The 22,548-nt window shown below is 43.8% G+C and overlaps 2 long non-coding RNA genes across 2 annotated transcripts; both read right to left on the bottom strand.

Moving 5' to 3' along the window:
* Positions 1-2,986: 2,986 nt before the first annotated feature.
* On the bottom strand, positions 2,987-4,382 carry LOC124685258. Its single transcript, XR_006997369.1, has 3 exons — positions 4,291-4,382; positions 4,057-4,188; positions 2,987-3,067 (listed from the first exon to the last, which is right to left on the bottom strand). It is a non-coding gene; the product is annotated as an uncharacterized LOC124685258 (long non-coding RNA).
* A 7,925-nt stretch (positions 4,383-12,307) lies between these two features.
* Positions 12,308-13,695, bottom strand: LOC124671955. The gene is made up of 3 exons (XR_006992697.1): positions 13,604-13,695; positions 13,370-13,501; positions 12,308-12,380 (listed from the first exon to the last, which is right to left on the bottom strand). It is a non-coding gene; the product is annotated as an uncharacterized LOC124671955 (long non-coding RNA).
* Positions 13,696-22,548: the final 8,853 nt, after the last annotated feature.

The following is a 22,548-nucleotide window of genomic DNA, read 5'->3' on the forward strand; positions in this document are numbered from 1 at the left end:
AGGACAATGGAGCAGGAGGATTAGCATTTCACTTGATGGCTCGAACCTAAAATGACGAGCATGTCGACCACGACTAGTGCACGCAAGAGAAGGACCTGCAAGCGAGCCAAGTATGTTCCGCTACATGATATTATCTCGATCTCTACATTGCGTAATACATGTTTGAATAGTTAATTGTTGTAAGTATTTTTGCAATATTACCGTAAAGCAGTTTTAGTGAAGCTAGCTCATCATTAGAAGATAGTCGCCAAAGCGACCCCGTGCAACATTATGATGTAAGTCCGCTTAGTACAAGTTCCATACATTGTCTTATTTATGCAACTTGTTATTATCTTATATCTACATTGCATAATAAATGTTTGAATAGTTCACTCGTTGTAACTATGTTTGCAATATTACTAGAATGCAGCTTGTAATGAAGTCCTTAGTAGAAGATAGAGCGCAAAAAAGGTTCGGCGTGAGCCTATGCAACGATATAATGTAAGTCCGCGCTTAGTACTTGTGACTATCTCATATCGACAATGCTTAATACATGTTTGCATAGTTCATCGTTTAACTCTTTTTGCATTATTATCGAATGCGCTTCGATCAAGCAATCTTCATTAGAAGAGAGGCCCACAAAAAGTTCTGATCTTTGTTCCGATGCATCCTCTCATAGCCGTCAACCTAGACCATTGTTTTCATCAAACAAGTGAACATCTCAAGGCCGTACTTTATAAAAGACATGGTATTGCTGCTTTAAGGTCTGTAGCTGATATGTTGACCAAGAGTACACAAGATTCAATCAAGGCGATTGCCAAATGTCAACGTGTTATTGATGATGCTAATAAAAGTCCTCAATGATTCTATGTAATTTTTTTTATTTGGGCACATAAATTGCCTTGTAATTTTCCTAGTTATTTTATTTGTGTATGTAATTGTGTGTATCATTGATATCAGATTTTAGGCTCATGAAATTTAATGCAAGTTGACTAGTCAAACAACCAGGGCCCTATAACAGATTGGGCCAGCCCATTAACAGTAGTGTGGGACCCACTTTTATTTTGGGCCGGCTAACTTACTTACTAGGCCGGCCCGTTAACAGGAAAGTGGGACCCACCTGTGCTTTTGGCCTGGCCCACTGTCTTGTTGGGCCGTGTCGGCCCCCGAAGTTAGATACGCATCACGGAACTAGTACCCCTCGTGAATACGTATCCGTGTCGGAGTACCAAGATGTTGACCCTAGGAGTAGGAGTACGGACGCAGAACTAGTGCCCCTCGCGTACACGCATCCAGGCCTAGGTGTCTCGCCTTCCTGTGCACTCGATTTGAAACACGCACGGTGCACAAGTTACAAGGGCATAGCATCACAGATGATATCACAACATTAACTCTACGACACAAAAGAGTTAAATAAGTATATAGCAACGCTCATAGAGCAAGATAGCAAATGACACTCAGAGGACACATGTCCCAACAATACATCAATACATCATGCGGAAGCGAATACACGTCTGAATACAGACAAGATGCAAATGGGACTAAGAGTCCATAAATAAAGCAGTCGAATCCATATCCAGCAAGCGCCAGGCTGCTGCCTTAGGAGCGTCCTCTCTACTCGACTCGACGTAGTCGTCCTCAGCGTAGTCCACAAAGTAGTGTCCAGGTGGATACTCAAAACCTGTCGTACCTGCAAACATCGGGCCAACGGTTGCCGGAAAAAGAGAGGAAAAGCGAGGGTGAGTACCAAGGCGCGTACCCAGCCGAGACTTAGAATATTGGCCGCGCTCGCCGGCTATATGGTGGGTTTAGCGGCAGAGAAAGCTTGCACTACAACCTATAGAGACACTCTCAACTTTCCGTCCGCAAGATATAGATAAGAGAGCGTGCATCTAACGGCTTCTAAAACTCGCAAACATAACTCAGCTCGATGCATTCCCCCTTCTACATGCTACAGGAAGAAGATGCAAAGGCACTCACACGGTTTACAGTTTTAACCAGTTTTTATTATAGTTCTGCTAATTACTACGCAAGTTAATTAGCAGATGAAGGGGTGAAAGTTGTCTATGATCAAGTAACACTTCTCCAAGTCGTCCATAACCGCGGACACGGCTTTTCGAAAAGATTGTAACCCTGCAGGGGTGCACTACTGGTCTCATACGCTCGCTCAACCCTACTGGATCAAAGCAGAGTGTCACGACACTACCTCTCCCTTCACCACAGACCAAGTCCAAGAGCCACCTAACTAAGTTAAACCCGTTACGGAGTTCGGCCGAGTCTCCGAGACGGACCTAGCTGTTTGCGAGAACGGCTTCCAAGGGTCAAAACACACACTGGGGCGAATGACCCGCTTCAGCATGCGATAAACGCGCAGGCCGCAACCTATACGTGCATACCAGAAACAAGGGATACAAGGCTCACTGGGCTTCCCAAAATAAAGAAGTAACAGGCTGGCATGCACGCGATAAAAGAGTAAACACACCAAAACTAATTGTGGCACTTGGACAATGGAAGTAGTTCAAGAATTGGTCGAGGAGGCCCCACTGAACCCCACGTATGGTTAGTGCGCTCAGTCTTGGATCAGATAACAAGAACTCGGGATCCTAAGATATTAGTGGACACAAGTGAGCCATGTTCAAAACGAAAAATCAGCTGACCCACCGATGCCTCTACTTAGCAATTTTATTATTAGCATGAATAAGTAAGGTGTGATCTTATCTAACATATATAACCATAAGCATGTATCTCGGAACCCCCCAACAAATATAACCCAACTAGATAACAATGGCGATAACGATAATAGTAACAACATATAACGGTACTAAGCAAGCCTACGACTTGCATGGCTGACCCTGTAACCAAACAATAGCTGTAGGACATATGTATGGGTCTATGGCTTGCAATAGGTGACATGCGATAGGTTACGTGACAAGAACGGCACACCAAGATAGCAATAAGGTAAAGAGGCAAAAGCAGAAAATAGGTAGCAGGGAAAAGTGCTCGCCTGTCAAGTCAGAAGAAGAGAAACCGGCACGATCCTCCTCAGGGTAGTAGTCGTACTCCTCGCCGTACTCCTCGGTACCGGCGTCTAACGAGAAAAACCAAACACACATACAAGAGAGAGTACACAATCAATACAGGAAATGCAATGCACAATATGATGCATGATGTGCAATAGGTTTCATGCATAGCAATTTTAAGTGGGGCACTTGTAAACAACAAGAAGATAAGAAAGTAACCCTCACATAACATTTAGTTCTAATTACATTTTTAATTAGGCCGATGCAGGAATGATGCCAATGATGCAAGACAAGTTAATATTTTGATACCTTGCATTTTTCCAATACAAACTAATATAAATTTTGTTGCAAACAGAGTTACGTAAGTGGAGATATGCTATTTGCAAGTTTTAATGCTTAAGAAATGCATTTATATTTAGCACCAATTTGATTATTTCAAAACAGAGCAAAGTATCAGAAGGTGGGTCTCCAGGTTGGTGCCAGGCACTAGCCAGTGTGGTGGCTCGATGGTTTTGAAAAGCTACAGGAAGATATCAGCAATTGTTACAGCCAAGTTAACTGAACTTATTAAAAGTCTTAACTGAAACTGCACACGGTTGACAAAACCAAAGAACAAAAGAGTAAAACGAAGTGATGTTTTTATACTTGAAACAGAGAGATGGGAAGCAATCCCAGGAGTAGCTGGATCGACCAAGCATAGACCAATTGGTCTGGCGTTTGGGTTGAAAAGCTACAGATAACTTGGAGGAAAACTACAGCCATAGCTACAGTTACAGTTACAGGTAAGAAGTGTCAACGAAACTGGACAGCGTTCGTGGGATCTGAACTTTGGCTGCTTGGAAGTAGAAAAGACTGAACATCTGTAATACTGAGATAACCAGAACAGCGGCACCAGCAAAGTGGAGCTGCAGCACGATTAGGTACTAGAGGGTAACAGCAAGGTAAAACTAACTAAAGGCTAACTGAATAAACGGAAGCAGCTAACTGAACATGATTCAGTACGCACAGAAAAAAAGATGCCTTGCGTGCTGGTACAACGAACGAACTTGAGCCTCACCTTCGGTGCAGATGGAATACGCGAACTGCTAGATTAACTGATGACTGAAGAGGGGCTCGGCCCTTTGAGCGAAGGCAGGCGCAGCTCGACCAAGATCGACGCTGTTGAGGTTCCGTCGGCACAGATGATGAGCTACAGCAGCGAACAGCCAAAACAGACACGGACGACGACGTCAGCGCGAGAAATCGAAAGAGATGAACGGGAGAACGACAGGGAACTTAGGCGGAGGCTCACCACGTCGAGGGAGAGGTTGGGGAGGATGGAGATGACGACGGGGCGAGACGGAGGTCGTCGGCGTACTCGACGGCGCTCCAGGTACGTCTTGGCGGCGGCAGCGTCCTCGAGCAGCTCCGGCTCGGGTTCAGCGAGGAGGAAGAGGGCACCACGGCGGCTCCATCCCCACGCTCGGCGCAGCGAACGGAGGCGAACAGCAACGGCAAGGACGGCGTTTTCCAGCCGGTTTTCTTTGGTCTACGGACGCACTGAATCTTCCTGAGGTCGTGAAGAAGAAGGGAGATGGGGAGGAGGCTGCAGCGAGAGGGAGCTAGGGTTCTGCTCTGGTTTGGGAAGAGGAAAGGGGAAAAGATAGAGGAGCAGGGCAGGTGACCAGGCAACAGAGCAGCCCGTGGTGTTTTCACGTGCTGGAAGATGGAGGCACAGGAGTCTGCTCCTTCGGTTCAGGTAACAGGTTGGGCTTCTTCTCTTTCTTTTCTATTATTTCCAAAATCTCTCTTGTTTTATTTTTAATTTGAAAACAAATTTGGAATGTGAAACAAAAGACAGAGATTGGTAAATAGCTTTTATCCAATGTTGTTTTATATGTAACCAAAACAAAATCATTTTCCTCATTACAAAAATACTTATCTTATTGATTAATTATAAAATAGAAATTATAGGAGAGGAGGTTTAATAGTAACCTCTAAGAATGGAGTTTTGGCATGACCCTTTTGAAAGGTAAGGCAAGTATTAGGAATAGGATAGGTAGGCTTGAAGGTTGGAACATCTCAAGTGAGATAAGAGGTAAAACAAGAGAGATAGAAAACAACACATAATAGATGAAAGGCAAAATAAAACCAAATGCAGTTTTTATAAGACCCAAAAGTGACATGATGAGATGCATGAATGCAATATGATGCACAAACTTGCAAAACTAAAAGGGTAGCTCACTTGGGATGTTACAACTCGCCCCCCCTTGAAGGAATCGCGCCCCGAGATTCCTAAGGAGATGTGAAGAGAGCGGGATACTCGGATCTGAGAAGATCTTCGCGTTCCCAAGTTGCTTCTTTCTCGGAATGATTAGACCAAAGGACCTTGAGAAACTTGACAGAACTGTTCCTCGTCTTCCTTTCGGCTTCATCAAGAATGCGAACCGGATGCTCACGATAGGAAAGATCCTCTTGAAGGTCAATAGACTCGTGATCAACTGCACGGCCTGGATCTTTGAAACATTGCTTGAGCTGTGACACGTGGAACACATCGTGCACTTTGGAGAGATTTGGTGGAAGCTCTAACAAGTAGGATACTTCACCACGCCTTGCAAGAACCTTGAAAGGACCGATGTATCTTGGAGCCAACTTGCCCTTGATACCGAAGCGATGTGTACCCCTCATGGGAGTCACACGGAGGTAAGCCGCATCATCAAAGCTTATAGACCATATCACGGTGCTTGCTATCATAATAGCTTTTCCGACGAGACCGAGCTATCTTCGATTATCCCGAATGATTCCGACTTGTTCTTCAGATCTTCTTTGACAATGTCGTGACCAAAGAGTTTCCTTTCACCGGGACTCGACTCGGCTTAGAGGCGTTTCCGCACTTGCGACCATATTGAACTTCAAATGGTGCCATGCCAAGACCGGATTGATAGCCGTTGTTGTAGGAGAATTCAAGCATATGGAAGACATTCTTCCCATTTCATGCCGAAGGAGATCACACAAGCACGAAGCATATCTTCAAGGATTTGATTTACCCTTTCAACTTGTCCACTAGTTTGAGGGTGATATGCCGTGTCGAATGTAAGAGTTGTTCCCATAGCTTTCTGAAAGCTTGCCCAAAATCTGGAAGTGAAGATGCTTCCACGATCAGAGCTTATTTCCAAGGGAACACCATGAAGAGAGACAATTCTAGTGGTGTAGAGCTCAGCCAACTGACTAGCAGAGATTGTTTCTTTGACAGGAAGGAAGTGAGCAACCTTAGAGAGGCGGTCAATCACAACGAAGATTGCATCATTGCCCTTGCGGGACTTTGGAAGGCCAGTGATGAAGTCCATCTCGACTTTATCCCACTTCCACTCCGGAACTTTCAAGGGTTGGAGAACACCGGCCGGTCTCTTACATTCAGCTTTGACTCGGCGGCAAACATCACATTCGGAGACATACTTTGCTATCTCACGCTTCATTCTTGTCCACCAGAATGTTGACCTTAGATCGTGATACATTTTGGTGCTTCCAGGATGGATAGACAAGGGAGTATCATGAGCTTCTTTCATTATCAGCGCTCGTAAGCTTTCGACTTTAGGAACGACCATGCGCCCTTCAAAGAACGCTGTGCCTTGATCATCAAGAGAGAAAGCCTTGTACTTTGATTGATGCATATTCTCCTTGATTTTCTCGATTAAGGCATCACCCAACTGTGCCTTTCTTATCTTCTCTTCAAGAGTAGGCTCAACTACCAAGGTTGCAACAAAGCCTTGGGGAACGATTTCAAGATTCAACTTCTGGAATTCTTCGTGAAGAAGAGGTTGTGATTCTTTCACCATGAGATTATTGCAATACTCCTTGCGACTCAGCCGCATCGACCCATCACATTTGCTTTGCCAGGAGTGTAGGAGATAGACAAGTCAAAGTCTTTGATGGTCTCCATCCATCTCGTTTGACGCATGTTCAAATTGGGTTGAGTGAAGATGTATTTGAGGCTTTTGTGGTCGGTGAAGATTTCACAACGGTTGCCCAACAAGTAGGGACGCCAAGTTGTCAAAGCATGTATAACCGCGGCAAGCTCGAGATCATGAGTGGGATAGTTCAATTCATGCTTGCGCAACTGACGAGAAGTATACGCCACAACTTGACGTTCTTGCATGAGAACTGCACCCAATTCTTGAAGAGAGGCATCACAGAATATCTGGAAAGGCTTGGAAGTATCTGGAGCAACAAGAACTGGAGTTGAAGTGAGTTTCTGTTTCAGGAGTTCAAAGCTTTCTTGACACATCGGAGTCCAAAGGAACTTCTTGTCTTTCTTCAGAAGATCCGTGAGAGGCTTGGCAATTTTGGAGAAGTTCTCAACAAAACGGCGGCAATAACTAGCCAAACCGAGGAAGCTTCTCACTTGCTTGACATTCTTCGGAGGAAGCCATTCAACAATTGCCTTGACTGTTTCAGGATTGACGGCTATGCCTTTTTTGGAAATGACATGCCCAAGATAGACGACTTCTGGAAGCCAGAACTCGCACTTGGAGAACTTGGCATAAAGGCGATGCTCGCGGAGCTTGGTGAGGACGAGGCGAAGATGCTCTTCATGTTCTTCATTAGACTTGGAATAGACAAGAATATCATCAAGGTAGACCACCACAAACTTGTCAAGATACTCCATGAAGACTGAGTTCATGAGGCGAGAGAACGTTGCTGGAGCATTAGTGAGGCCAAAAGACATGACTGTGTACTCATACAAGCCATAGCGAGTGGTGAAAGCTCGTTTTTGGAATATCCTCCTTGCGGATTTTTATTTGGTGATAGCCGCTTCTCAAGTCCATCTTAGAGAACACAACGGCACCCGCAAGTTGGTCGAAGAGATCAATGATGCGAGGAAGAGGATATTTATTCTTGATCGTCTTCTCATTCGCAGGGCGGTAGTCAACCACCAAGCGATCGCTTTATCCTTCTTCTTAACAAAGATGGTGGGGCAACCCCACTGGGAAGTGCTAGGTTGAATGAACCCAAGCTTTTCCAACTCATCAAGTTGTTTCTTGAGTTCAGCCTAACTCATTTGGACCCATCTTGTAAGGCCTCTTGGAGATAGGAGCCGTACCGGGTTCTAGCTCAATGACAAACTCAATGACCCTCGTCGTGGCATTCCTGGAAGCTCATTTGGAAAGACATCAGGGAAGTCACAAACCACCGGAACATCTTCAATTGAAGGTAGATGATTTGCTTCAAGAGAGAACACTTGCACTGTTGAAGTTGGAGAATAGACTATCTGGCCAGAAGGATGAACAAGAGTGACAGACTTTGTGGCGCAATCAATCTTTGCCTTGTTAGCTTTCAACCAATTCATGCCAAGGATCACATCAATGCCAGAACTGCAAAGAATTATGAGTGAAGCATGAAAGACATAGCCTCCGATAAGAATTTGGTTGCCAAGGCTTATCTCCGAAGCTTTCATGTGAGCTCCAGGGGACTTAACTGTGAGACCGTTTTCCAAAGGTTCAAGAGGCAAACTTTGCATTTGAGCAAACTTTTCTGACATGAAAGAATGCGATGCACCAGTATCAAACAAAATTTTAGCAGGAAAAGAGTTCACAAGTAAGGTACCAAGCACAACGTCTGATGCCTTCTCAGCTTCCTCTGCGGTGATGTTGTTGACAGTGGCAGGTCTAGGCTTATTGTTATAGTTGAAAGCCTTGCTCGTAGAAGGAGCACGCACCATCGTCCGGGTCGAGGAAGGACGAGGTGGTGGTGGTGGAAGTTGTCGCTTCGAGAACAAGTACGGAAGTGTGCCCGGCCGACCACAAGAATAGCAAGTGACCGAAGAAGGACGAGGAGCAAACTGCTCTCCGAGGAGGACCAAAAGCCGGCCTCTCGTCGTCGAACAAAACCTCCGTGCTGCTGAGGAGCGAAAGCTGGCCTATGCTGAAACAGTGCTGGCCTGTGAGCAAACTGAGGGGTGGGTGGGCGGGGAGCAAACCCAGGCGGTCTCGAGTGGAAGGACCGTGGTGCTGGTGGAGCAGTGTCAGGAAACCAAACTCTGCGCTTCTGAGGTGGCATAGCTGGTGTCGAAGAAGAGCCACTGTCACGAGAGTGCTTCCTTGACTGCTCAAACTCCTGTCGACCAGTCTCAGCCTTGATAGCTGTATCAACAAGCTCATCGAAGTTTTTGCACTTGATCAGGTTGATAGCGAACTTGACTGTAGGGTTGAGGCCTCTGCGAAACTTGTCTTGCTTCCTCTCATCGGTGGAGATCTCATCACCTGCATAGCGAGCAAGGTTGGTGAAGGCTCTGCTGTAGGTTTCCACATCCATATCAGCCTGTGTGAGCCTGCGAAACTCCTCACGCATCTTGTCCATGGCACCATCACGAATGTGATGACGCCTGAAAAGCGCCTGGAAGTCATCCCAACTAGTCTCGACATCTGGATCTCTCCTCTCCAGGTAGCTGTCCCACCACGCAGCAGACTCACCTCTCAAGAGGAAGGTCACAAAGGAAACTCTGTCTGCTGGAGCTACACGTGCAGTGTTGAGGGTGCGGTTCATCTCACGCAGCCAATCATCTGCATCTAGTGGCTTCAGTGGAGTGTCAAAGGTGCGCGGGTTGAGATTAAGGAACTCTCTGATAGTGACCCGACCATTCCCTTCATTGTTCTGCGCCTTGTTCTGGGCCAGCTGCGTTAGAATCTGAGTCACATTCAGCAGAGCTTGCCCAATTTCCAGAGGTGGAGGTGGAGGGGGCGGAGGTGCGCGCCTTGGAGGCATCCTGATGACAAACATCAAGATTGCAGATTAGTACACAGTAGGATAAAAATCCAACATAAGTACATTAGAAGAAACTGCAACTTGCAAGATAGAACATGAATATGACATAGATATCATCAAGGTACATGAATTCAAGTACACAAGAGCTAGTCATAACATATTGAAGATTAGAACGATAGCAAAACAATACTTCACAAATCTCGCAAGATAGTGGTATGTAGCTATACTGAAGTTTTTAACATTGGCAAGTGTCAACACGACCCAAGTTATGTTTATTGGAAGGTGAACAACACAAACAGGAACTTGATAGGAACAACTCCGTAGAAGAGAAGAACTCGATATTAGCACCGGAATCAACAACCAGTTAACATGATTATGCCAACAAGCTAGAAAAGAATTTCAACGGAAACATGACTGATGAAGTAACACAAAAATTGGATCGAAGCAACATTTTTCTCAACACAAAACCACACAACAATCTATGGTACTACGGAAACCCGAAGACGAGAAATCCTAGATGAAATTTAGGTAAGAGGAGAGTAAAATCCGTTACACTTCCTTACCAGAGGGAGGGTGGGTGGGGTAAGAAATAAAAATAATTCCTACTCTCACGCATAAAGTTTTCCTATATAGCTACTAAAGTATTAGTTCTAGACACGACTACGTCCGCTGCAAGGGCTCCTAGAAGGCAGTCCATGCTCTGATACCAAGTCTGTCGGCCCCCGAAGTTAGATACGCATCACGGAACTAGTACCCCTCGTGAATACGTATCCGTGTCGGAGTACCAAGATGTTGACCCTAGGAGTAGGAGTACGGACGCAGAACTAGTGCCCCTCGCGTACACGCATCCAGGCCTAGGTGTCTCGCCTTCCTGTGCACTCGATTTGAAACACGCACGGTGCACAGGTTACAAGGGCATAGCATCACAGATGATATCACAACATTAACTCTACGACACAAAAGAGTTAAATAAGTATATAGCAACGCTCATAGAGCAAGATAGCAAATGACACTCAGAGGACACATGTCCCAACAATACATCAATACATCATGCGGAAGCGAATACACGTCTGAGTACAGACAAGATGCAAATGGGACTAAGAGTCCATAAATACAGCAGTCGAATCCATATCCAGCAAGCGCCAGGCTGCTGCCTTAGGAGCGTCCTATCTACTCGACGTAGTCGTCCTCAGCGTAGTCCACAAAGTAGTGTCCAGGTGGATACTCAAAACCTGTCGTACCTGCAAACATCGGGCCAACGGTTGCTTGGAAAAAGAGAGGAAAAGCGAGGGTGAGTACCAAGGCGCGTACCCAGCGAGACTTAGAATATTGGCTGCGCTCGCCGGCTATATGGTGGGTTTAGCGGCATCAAAGCTTGCACTACAACCTATAGAGACACTCTCAACTTTCCGTCTGCAAGATATAGATAAGAGAGCGTGCATCTAACAGTTCTAAAACTCTGCAAACATAACTCAGCCGATGCATTCCCCCTTCTACATGCTACAGGAAGAAGATGCAAAGGCACTCACACGGTTTACAGTTTTAACCAGTTTTTATTATAGTTCTGCTAATTACTACGCAAGTTAATTAGCAGATGAAGGGGTGAAAGTTGTCTATGATCAAGTAACACTTATCCAAGTCGTCCATAACCGCGGACATGGCTTTTCGAAAAGATTGTAACCCTGCAGGGGTGCACTACTGGTCTCATACGCTCGCTCAACCCTACTGGATCAAAGCAGAGTATCACGACACTACCTCTCCCTTCACCACAGACCAAGTCCAAGAGCCACCTAACTAAGTTAAACCCGTTACGGAGTTCGGCCGAGTCTCCGAGACGGACCTAGCTGTTTGCGAGAACGGCTTCCAAGGGTCAAAACACACACTCGGGGCGAATGACCCGCTTCGACGATGCGATAAACGCGCAGGCCGCAACCTATACGTGCATACCAGAAACAAGGGATACAAGGCTCACTGGGCTTCCCAAAATAAAGAAGTAACAGGCTGGCATGCACGCGATAAAAGAGTAAACACACCAAAACTAATTGTGGCACTTGGACAATGGAAGTAGTTCAAGAATTGGTCGAGGAGGCCCCACTGAACCCCACGTATGGTTAGTGCGCTCAGTCTTGGATCAGATAACAAGAACTCGGGATCCTAAGATATTAGTGGACACAAGTGAGCCATGTTCAAAACGAAAAATCAGGTCGACCCACCGATGCCTCTACTTAGCAATTTTATTATTAGCATGAATAAGTAAGGTGTGATCTTATCTAACATATATAACCATAAGCATGTATCTCGGAACCCCCCAACAAATATAACCCAACTAGATAACAATGGCGATAACGATAATAGTAACAACATATAACGGTACTAAGCAAGCCTACGACTCGCATGGCTGACCCTGTAACCAAACAATAGCTGTAGGACATATGTATGGGTCTATGGCTTGCAATAGGTGACATGCGATAGGTTACGTGACAAGAACGGCACACCAAGATAGCAATAAGGTAAAGAGGCAAAAGCGAAAAATAGGTAGCGAGGGAAAAGTGCTCGCTCGTCAAGTCGAAGAAGAGAAACCGGCACGATCCTCCTCGGGGTAGTAGTCGTACTCCTCGCCGTACTCCTCGGTACCGGCGTCTAACGAGAAAAACCAAACACACATACAAGAGAGAGTACACAATCAATACAGGAAATGCAATGCACAATATGATGCATGATGTGCAATAGGTTTCATGCATAGCAATTTTAAGTGGGGCACTTGTAAACAACAAGAAAATAAGAAAGTAACCCTCACATAACATTTAGTTCTAATTACATTTTTAATTAGGCCGATGCAGGAATGATGCCAATGATGCAAGACAAGTTAATATTTTGATACCTTGCATTTTTCCAATACAAACTAATATAAATTTTGTTGCAAACAGAGTTACAGAAGTGGAGATATGCTATTTGCAAGTTTTAATACTTAAGAAATGCATTTATATTTAGCACCAATTTGATTATTTCAAAACAGAGCAAAGTATCAGAAGGTGGGTCTCCAGGTTGGTGCCAGGCACTAGCCAGTGTGGTGGCTCGATGGTTTTGAAAAGCTACAGGAAGATATCAGCAATTGTTACAGCCAAGTTAACTGAACTTATTAAAAGTCTTAACTGAAACTGCACACGGTTGACAAAACCAAAGAACAAAAGAGTAAAACGAAGTGATGTTTTTATACTTGAAACAGAGAGATGGGAAGCAATCCCAGGAGTAGCTGGATCGACCAAGCATAGACCAATTGGTCTGGCGTTTGGGTTGAAAAGCTACAGATAACTTGGAGGAAAACTACAGCCATAGCTACAGTTACAGTTACAGGTAAGAAGTGTCAACGAAACTGGACAGCGTTCGTGGGATCTGAACTTTGGCTGCTTGGAAGTAGAAAAGACTGAACATCTGTAATACTGAGATAACCAGAACAGCGGCACCAGCAAAGTGGAGCTGCAGCACGATTAGGTACTAGAGGGTAACAGCAAGGTAAAACTAACTAAAGGCTAACTGAATAAACGGAAGCAGCTAACTGAACATGATTCAGTACGCACAGAAAAAAAGATGCCTTGCGTGCTGGTACAACGAACGAACTTGAGCCTCACCTTCGGTGCAGATGGAATACGCGAACTGCTAGATTAACTGATGACTGAAGAGGGGCTCGGCCCTTTGAGCGAAGGCAGGCGCAGCTCGACCAAGATCGACGCTGTTGAGGTTCCGTCGGCACAGATGATGAGCTACAGCAGCGAACAGCCAAAACAGACACGGACGACGGCGTCAGCGCGAGAAATCGAAAGAGATGAACGGGAGAACGACAGGGAACTTAGGCGGAGGCTCACCACGTCGAGGGAGAGGTTGGGGAGGATGGAGATGACGACGGGGCGAGACGGAGGTCGTCGGCGTACTCGACGGCGCTCCAGGTACGTCTTGGCGGCGGCAGCGTCCTCGAGCAGCTCCGGCTCCGGTTCAGCGAGGAGGAAGAGGGCACCACGGCGGCTCCATCCCCACGCTCGGCGCAGCGAACGGAGGCGAACAGCAACGGCAAGGACGGCGTTTTCCAGCCGGTTTTCTTTGGTCTACGGACGCACTGAATCTTCCTGAGGTCGTGAAGAAGAAGGGAGATGGGGAGGAGGCTGCAGCGAGAGGGAGCTAGGGTTCTGCTCTGGTTTGGGAAGAGGAAAGGGGAAAAGATAGAGGAGCAGGGCAGGTGACCAGGCAACAGAGCAGCCCGTGGTGTTTTCACGTGCTGGAAGATGGAGGCACAGGAGTCTGCTCCTTCGGTTCAGGTAACAGGTTGGGCTTCTTCTCTTTCTTTTCTATTATTTCCAAAATCTCTCTTGTTTTATTTTTAATTTGAAAACAAATTTGGAATGTGAAACAAAAGACAGAGATTGGTAAATAGCTTTTATCCAATGTTGTTTTATATGTAACCAAAACAAAATCATTTTCCTCATTACAAAAATACTTATCTTATTGATTAATTATAAAATAGAAATTATAGGAGAGGAGGTTTAATAGTAACCTCTAAGAATGGAGTTTTGGCATGACCCTTTTGAAAGGTAAGGCAAGTATTAGGAATAGGATAGGTAGGCTTGAAGGTTGGAACATCTCAAGTGAGATAAGAGGTAAAACAAGAGAGATAGAAAACAACACATAAAAGATGAAAGGCAAAATAAAACCAAATGCAGTTTTTATAAGACCCAAAAGTGACATGATGAGATGCATGAATGCAATATGATGCACAAACTTGCAAAACTAAAAGGGTAGCTCACTTGGGATGTTACAGGCCGGCCCACTTGCTACATGATGGACCCCACATACTAAATGGGCCGGCCCTTTACGAGGAAAGTGGGACCCACCTGCGTTTTTGGCCCGGTCCACTAGCGTGTTGGGCCGGCCCACTTGCTATATGGTGGACCCCACATACTAAATGGGCCGGCCCTTTAACTGGAAAGAGGGACCCACCTGTGCTTTTGGCCCGGCACACTAGCTTGTTGGGCCGGCCCACTTGCTATATGGTGGACCCCACATACTAAATGGGCCGACCCTTTAACTGGAAAGTGGGACCCACTGTGTTTTTGGCCCGACCCACTATCTTGTTGGGCCGGCCCACTTGCTATATGGTGGACCCCACATACTAAATGGGTCGGCCCATTAACAGGAAAGTGGGATCCACCTGTGCTTTTGGCCCGGCCCACTGGCTTGGTGGGCCGGCCCATTTGATCTAATGTGGACCCCGCGCACTAAATGGGCCGGCCCGATTACCAGGAAAGTGGGACCCACATGCTAATTGGGCTGGCCCAATAACTTCTTGGGCCGGCCCACTTGCTTTAAGGTGGACCCCACTTGGTAAATGGGCCGGCCCGATAACATGAAAGTGGGTCCCACATGTTTTGTGGGCCAGCCCTTTGCCTCGTTGACCGGTCAAACGAGTGCATTCGGCCCGCCCACATGCTTAGCGGGCCGGCCCATTAATGTTTTGACCGACCAACCTTAGAGGTTAGGCCCGGCCCACGTAACTAATGGACCGGCCTCAGCCTATATAGTTGACCGGTCAAACTAAGTCGGCTGGCCCGGCCCGCAAGCTTAATGGGCCGGCCCGCTTAAGACGTGGCGAGCCTCGTGTGGGCCTACCATCTACCACGGGGTTTCGGCGGTTAACGCCGTTGACCGCGCGTTAACGGCGTCCGCCACGTGTCGGCTTGCATGACGTCGGCGAGTCAACGGGCTCCCGGAAACACTTCTGCAACGGTCCGATTTTCCGTGGCAGAAGGGCGCCCAAGCGCGACGGACCGAAAAAATCGTCGTAGGACTTAGCCTGACGCAGTTTTGACAACAGAACCCATATCGTCGGGTTATGCCCATAGGCGACGAAAAATACCCCTTAGCGGACGATTTTGAGACGTTGTCTATCAGAACTTTTCTTGTACTGAAAATGGTGCTCGTTTGTGAAAATCAAGAAGTGGGGTGATCTTAAATCTGATACAACATTGCCAGTTTGCACTCTTATATTAAGCAATAGAAAAGGAGTTGGTCAAAGTGGTCAACATCAAAAGTGTTCACCTTGAAGAGGTCTTGGATGAGGTGCAAAGAGTTGGGAGATCTTGGTTTAAGAATCTCTTAACACATGGGCTCAAAGTGGGTAAGATGTTAAAATTGTCACATGTGACCATTATCACATGTCACTTGATTTTGATTTTTCTTTTGATTTGATTTTGGTTTCTTTGATGCAAAATGGATTCGTTTGAGTTTAGATGAGTTTCCAAACCATTGGCACAAGTTAATATGGCCTAGGTTAAAGATTTTCAAAAATGGCCATAGGCCCATATGTGAGGTTTTTGCAATTTCTCTTTTCTTTTTCTTTATTTCTCTTGATCCAAACGATCATTGTTTTGGGTTCCTTTGATGTTGGTTGAGTTGACGGAGGGTTTCACCATTTGGGTAAAGTAAATAGGGCATAGGCCATTATTTGTGAAATGGCCACAAGCCCACATATGCCTCACCCTTGTTTGGTTTTCTTTTTATTTGTTCCTCTTTGGTTTTGAGAAGGGTGGGGTTTAGGGTTTAGAGCATTTCAAAAATACTTCACACAAGCATCTTAGCAAAACTAACAACACTTGGTCATGAGCACTATGCACATTATAGAGCTTAAATAAAGTTTTTGTTGGCTTCAATTTTTGGAAAAAGGAAAATTCATTTTCTTCTTTGTTTGGAAATTTGGGATGTTACAATGGACGTGGTGTCAGGCATGCAACTGCACTTCAGTTAATGTACGGTTACATATGTTCTTCTCCAGCTAACATAGATCCAACGGTCACAATGTAATAGGGTTCTCATATAGTATTAGCACCAGATACCCACAAGTGTAGGGTTTGTTGAAATATGTGATTTGTAAGTATTAGTACTTGGTAGCTCCAAATATTGATGTTTTTTTATTGAGGATCATTCACTACTTATCACTTGGTTGTATTGGGTTTTTATTGGATTTTGTATTCCAACTAATTTTAATATCGCAGTTCAGGCGAAAGCTTGTTTTGAATTATGTATTTCAGAAAACCATCACTTATGGAGAATCCCATGGCATTTATGAGCTAATTGCAACAAAATATGAAGATTTCCTATTGAAGCTAAATTGTCTTGAGGTGTTTAGCAGGCATCTGTACGGGTGGGGCCGACCATACCACCCGCCCGTACTGTGCGCCGCCGCCTTCCTCATATCAATACAAGCCTCTTTCGTGAAGGGGCCGACAACAGAAACAGAGAGCAGTAGACACCATTCGCGCCAGAACAGAGGAGATATTATTCGAATAAGGAGAAGACCATCATTGACTCTCGCGAAGATCTGCCACTGATACGTCCCAAACGTATCTATAATTTCTTATGTTCCATGCTACTTTTATGATGATACTCACATGTTTTATACACATTATATGTCATTATTATGCATTTTCCGGCACTAACCTATTGACGAGATGCCGAAGAGCCGATTCTGTCGTTTTCTGCTGTTTTTGGTTTCGAAATCCTAGTAAGGAAATATTCTCGGAATTGGACGAAATCAACGCCCGGGGTCCTATTTTTCCACGAAGCTTCCGGAAGACCGAAGAGGATACGAAGTGGGGCCACGAGGTGGCCACACAACGAGGCGGCGCGGCCCAAGCCCCGGCCGCGCCGGCTCGTTGTGTGGGCCCTCGTGACGCCCTTGACCTGCCCTTCCGCCTACTTAAAGCCTTCGTCGCAAAAACCCCAGTACCAAGAGCCACGATACGGAAAACCTTCCAGAGACGCCGCCGCCAATCCCATCTCGGGGGATTCAGGAGATCGCCTCCGGCACCCTGCCGGAGAGGGGAATCATCTCCCGGAGGTCTCTTCATCGCCATGATCGCCTCCGGATCGATGTGTGAGTAGTCCACCCCTGGACTATGGGTCCATAGCGATAGCTAGATGGTTGTCTTCTCCTCATTGTGCTATCATGTTAGATCTTGTGAGCTGCCTATCATGATCAAGATCATCTATTTGTAATCCTACATGTTGTGTTTGTTGGGATCCGATGAATATTGAATACTATGTCAAGTTGATTATCAATCTATCATATATGTTATTTATGTTCTTGCATGCTCTCCGTTGCTAGTAGAGGCTCTGGCCAAGTTGATACTTGTGACTCCAAGAGGGAGTATTTATGCTCGATAGTGGGTTCATGCCTCCATTAAATCTGGGACAGTGATAGAAAGTTCTAAGGTTGTGGATGTGCTATTGCTACTAGGGATAAAACATCGATGCTTTGTCTAAGGATATTTGTTTTGATTACATTACGCACCATATACTTAATGCAATTGTCTGTTGTTTACAACTTAATACTGGAGGCGGTTCGGATGATAACCTGAAGGTGGACTTTTTAGGCATAGATGCATGCTGGATAGTGGTCTATGTACTTTGTCGTAATGCCCTGATTAAATCTCATAGTACTCATCATGATATATGTATGTGCATTGTTATGCCTTCTTTATTTGTCAATTGCCCAAGCTGTAATTTGTTCACCCAACATCCGATCCTTTGTTTACAGGCAAGCCGGTGAGATTGACAACCTCACCGTTACGTTGGGGCAAAGTACTTTGATTGTGTCGTGCAGGTTCCACGTTGGCGCCGGAATCCCCGGTGTTGCGCCGCACTACACTCCGCCACCAACAACCTTCACGTGCTCCTTGACTCCTACTGGTTCGATAACCTTGGTTTCTTACTGAGGGAAAACTTGCTGCTGTGCGCATCACACCTTCCTCTTGGGGTTCCCAACGGACGTGTGTATTACATGCAATCAGCCACCACTAGATCATTCACTCATCCATCACACCCCACTTGTACTGAGAGAGAGAGAGATGCATACTTGTATTTGATTTGATCTTCAACTATTGTGGCTTGCTACGGTAATATCGAGATGAACTCCATTTACATTGCTATGATATCATTGTGCTTTTCCCCTCTCATGTGTGAGTAGATCCCATAGTCGTGGGAGATGTAAGGGATTTGTGAGATGTGTTGTGTCTACTCTATCCCATCTATTTGTGAATTATGATTAAGATGATTATATATGAGAATGAATGTCTATGTGCACCTAATGATGTTATATAATTTAAGGGTCCAGGTAACATGATTTCAATAACTCATAGATATGAACTTGTTTGCTAGTGAATCGGCGACCACCCGAGTGACACAACTGATATCAAAGAGGATCTAGCAATACTCGAGGAACAACAAGGAACCACCAAGCTTAAATCTTTGATCTGGTTTAACCACCTTAATAGATGCACTGACCATGGCTTTGGTAACAGGCAAAATGATCATTGGAGAAAGATGAAAATCTACCAAGAGAAGTCTTTCTCTCTTTTGGGTTGCTTTCCTAGTCAAATATAAATAGGAAGAATCATAGTTACTTATCATATTTATTCCACCAAGCACATTCCATATCACCATGAATTGAGTCTCCCCGCGCCTACTCTTTCATCTGGAAACTCATTTTATTTCCTAATAGATGTTTACTTTTATGCACTTTCAATACTCAAAACTCCCATATTTATATTCATCATTTTCCATTTTAATCCTTGCAGCCAATTCACCTAAGACTTGTGACACCTTGGGTGCGACAGAAACACTGCAGATAAATATCCTACTAAGCTCCTCGTTAGGATACAATATAAAAACCTGAAATAATACTTTCACAAAAACATGCATGAATGACCATGTGTTATTGCAGGCCATCAGTATTGCTCCCACGAGGAGCTGAAGGCTTAGTATTTTATTCTTTGAAATTAGAGTGTCACAAATCTAATTATCTATGCACTAAACAAATTAGGATTGTTTTGCTTGGTCTTGTCCTATACTCCTTTCTTATGACACCATGTTCATATTAAACATATAAATATTTTCATTTCCATGATACTTTTAGTTCCTACAAAATGGTTAGTTCTCCAAACATATGATATAATAATTTCAACCAAGGTGCAAGATCTAATAATTATAAGGAAACCATACAAGAAGCAAATATATACAACAGAGCACCCCTTTTATTTTGTTTTGTTATGGGAAATTTTTTAATGATATGGAATTTGCAAAGGTTTCATTGGCTTGAACAACACACGCTCAAGATCGACCGTGACTTCTTCATTGCTCATCCTTATCATTTACTTTCCAATTTTTTATTTAAATTGAGGCTCCTTATTTTATTTGTTTAATAGCATTAGGTAAACTTAGTTCCAATATATCAGGGTCCCATGGTGTGATCAAACTAATAAAACCATTTAACACTCATCACAATGAAACACACCACAAAGCATAATTAAAATGACAACGAAGTCTAACTTTCTTTCTATGCATTGGCATTTTGCATACGAATGAATCACATCAAATAGAAGTAAAACAATGTGTATTATCATTAGGTACTTTCAACTTATAATTATTAGAAACATAAATATGGCACATATTACCTCCTCTTTCGTAATAGCTACACGTAGTAGAAGAAAATATGACATTATAACTATTAGATTGGTACAAGTTGTAATCTTTGGTACATGTAGAGGATCTTTAAAATAATCATGAAAGTTTTTAACATGCTTCCCTCTCTCAAAATAGTTTCAAGAATTCACACCAATATATCTCAAAAGCATGGATGCAAGAAGATTTTTCATAACATAATTCAAAACTATGCACATATTTCTCACATAAAGCAAATTTCTCCTCTATGATGTAAATAGGAGAGGTCAACAATGATATAGGACTCATGAATGAGAGTATCATTACAAAACCAACAAGAATATAATTTTCATTTGTATCCTCACATAAGCTAGTAATTATTGTTCCACAAGGAGGATCATCAAGAATAATTGGATCTTTACTTGGAACTATAGTTTTATCCGCCCATGTCATAGTTAGTATTGTCACACAAGGCGGGTCATCTAAGGCTTTATCATAAAACATATCTAAACCATATTCCTCATTATCTAAAATTATTATCAACAATAGTCTCATTGGGCATATGTTGATATTCATCATCAGAATGAGAGTCATAAAACCAAAGTCTACCATCAACATAAATAGGTTGATGATTAAGAATGGCTTGAGCTTGAGTATCAACCTCATCTATGGATGGTTAAGGTGGAGGTTTCCACTCTTCCTTCTCTGGTTGTTCATCATTTTCCTCTTATTGTGGTTGCATGTGCATCCCCAAACTTATACTTTATCACCCTCTTTCTGCAAAACATTAGTGCTTTCTTGGGCAGCAGTGCCCCTCTTATTGAAGTCAACAACATATATTTTTTCCATGAAGTTGTTTATACAATAAGTAATAATAAGAGTTATTACACCTATAAACTTATTAGCTATAGGAAAAGTTTCATAATTTCATAAATGAAGATATCCAATTGATACAACGTCGAGTAATCCCTCGCAGATCAAGAGAACATGAGATTCAAAATCCACAATGGCTTGTTCACTGGTATAGCATGACAGCTGAAGGAGCTACATGAGAAGATGCATATGGCATCTAGTCGGCGTTTCCAAAGTTCCAACCTTGAAGTTTGGTCTCGTAGACGGGAGCAATGCCATACCTGCAACGACGCTTCAGTTAATGTATGGCAATAAATGTTCATCTCAAGCTAAGATATATCCAACAGTCACGATGTTATAGGGTTATCGGACTGTATTAGCGCCATAATGGCAAACCTTGTAATAATTATGAACATCACGTGGCTCTGGGATGGTTATATAAATCCTAGAGAGGGGTGGTAGGGTGGCACATGATATATCAAACCCTAATTTCTCCTTGCACTTTCCTTTTCGTGTTGTGTTCTTATTTCCCACTTGCATCCTTTCTTTCAAACATTACTTTGTTAGTTAGGTCTTACTACTTTGCTACCTCTATTGTTCTACCTATCCTAGCAGTATCCTGACACGTGGTAGATACAAGGATGAATGGTGCACAATCTCACGCAGTTATTGTTGTGATATTATATGACAACTTTTACCAATTACCAACTTAATTTTTGGGAATTTAGTTTGTTTTTAGCCGAGGGAAGCAAATGTTATCGCATATAATGTTGCTACATTGGAAATTGGGCCTGATGCTTCATTTGGCTAGATTATGCCTGGGCTTCCAATCTACCAGTTCTCTTTTTGAAGAGTTTCCTCACTCCAATATACTAGTTTTGGTCCTTGTATAATTCTTATTCGTAATGAATAAAGAGATATGGAATGTGAAGAAAAAACATTTGTGGAGCCACTAAAAATATTGCTAGCATTTGAACGGACAACAAGGACACACTGAAGGCAACCCCGCTCACGAGTACAACATGGAGTACAAATGCTGCACGGTTTACATATACAAAAAGAATTGCAATGTATCTACATAAATTTTAACAAAGATGCAATGCTTGATAAATTTGAATTCTCTTTTGTTAGAAGCCCAAAAGTTTAACAAGAAAAGAGCAACTTGTGTTGATTCAGATAAAACACATATATCACCTCTTTCCGATTAAAAAATATTTTATTATTTCTTGGTAAGTGCTACCACATACCGATATAAAAAGGCGCAATTTGAGCATAATCAGACAAAAATACATTGGGAGATCCATTTGCATATTCTAAAAAAGAGGTAATTTTACATTGCAAAAAATTGTTGGCTACATTTTTCAGAACCAGGTAGTAGCGATAAAGTATAATTACAATGTAGTGAAAAGTGCAAATTATGCATACGCAGAAAAAAAACCAAGTGTGCGAGGAGAAAGACTGGGTCGATTCT

The sequence above is a fragment of the Lolium rigidum genome, chromosome 1 (assembly GCF_022539505.1).
Source record: "Lolium rigidum isolate FL_2022 chromosome 1, APGP_CSIRO_Lrig_0.1, whole genome shotgun sequence".
NCBI classification, from domain to species: Eukaryota; Viridiplantae; Streptophyta; class Magnoliopsida; order Poales; family Poaceae; genus Lolium; species Lolium rigidum.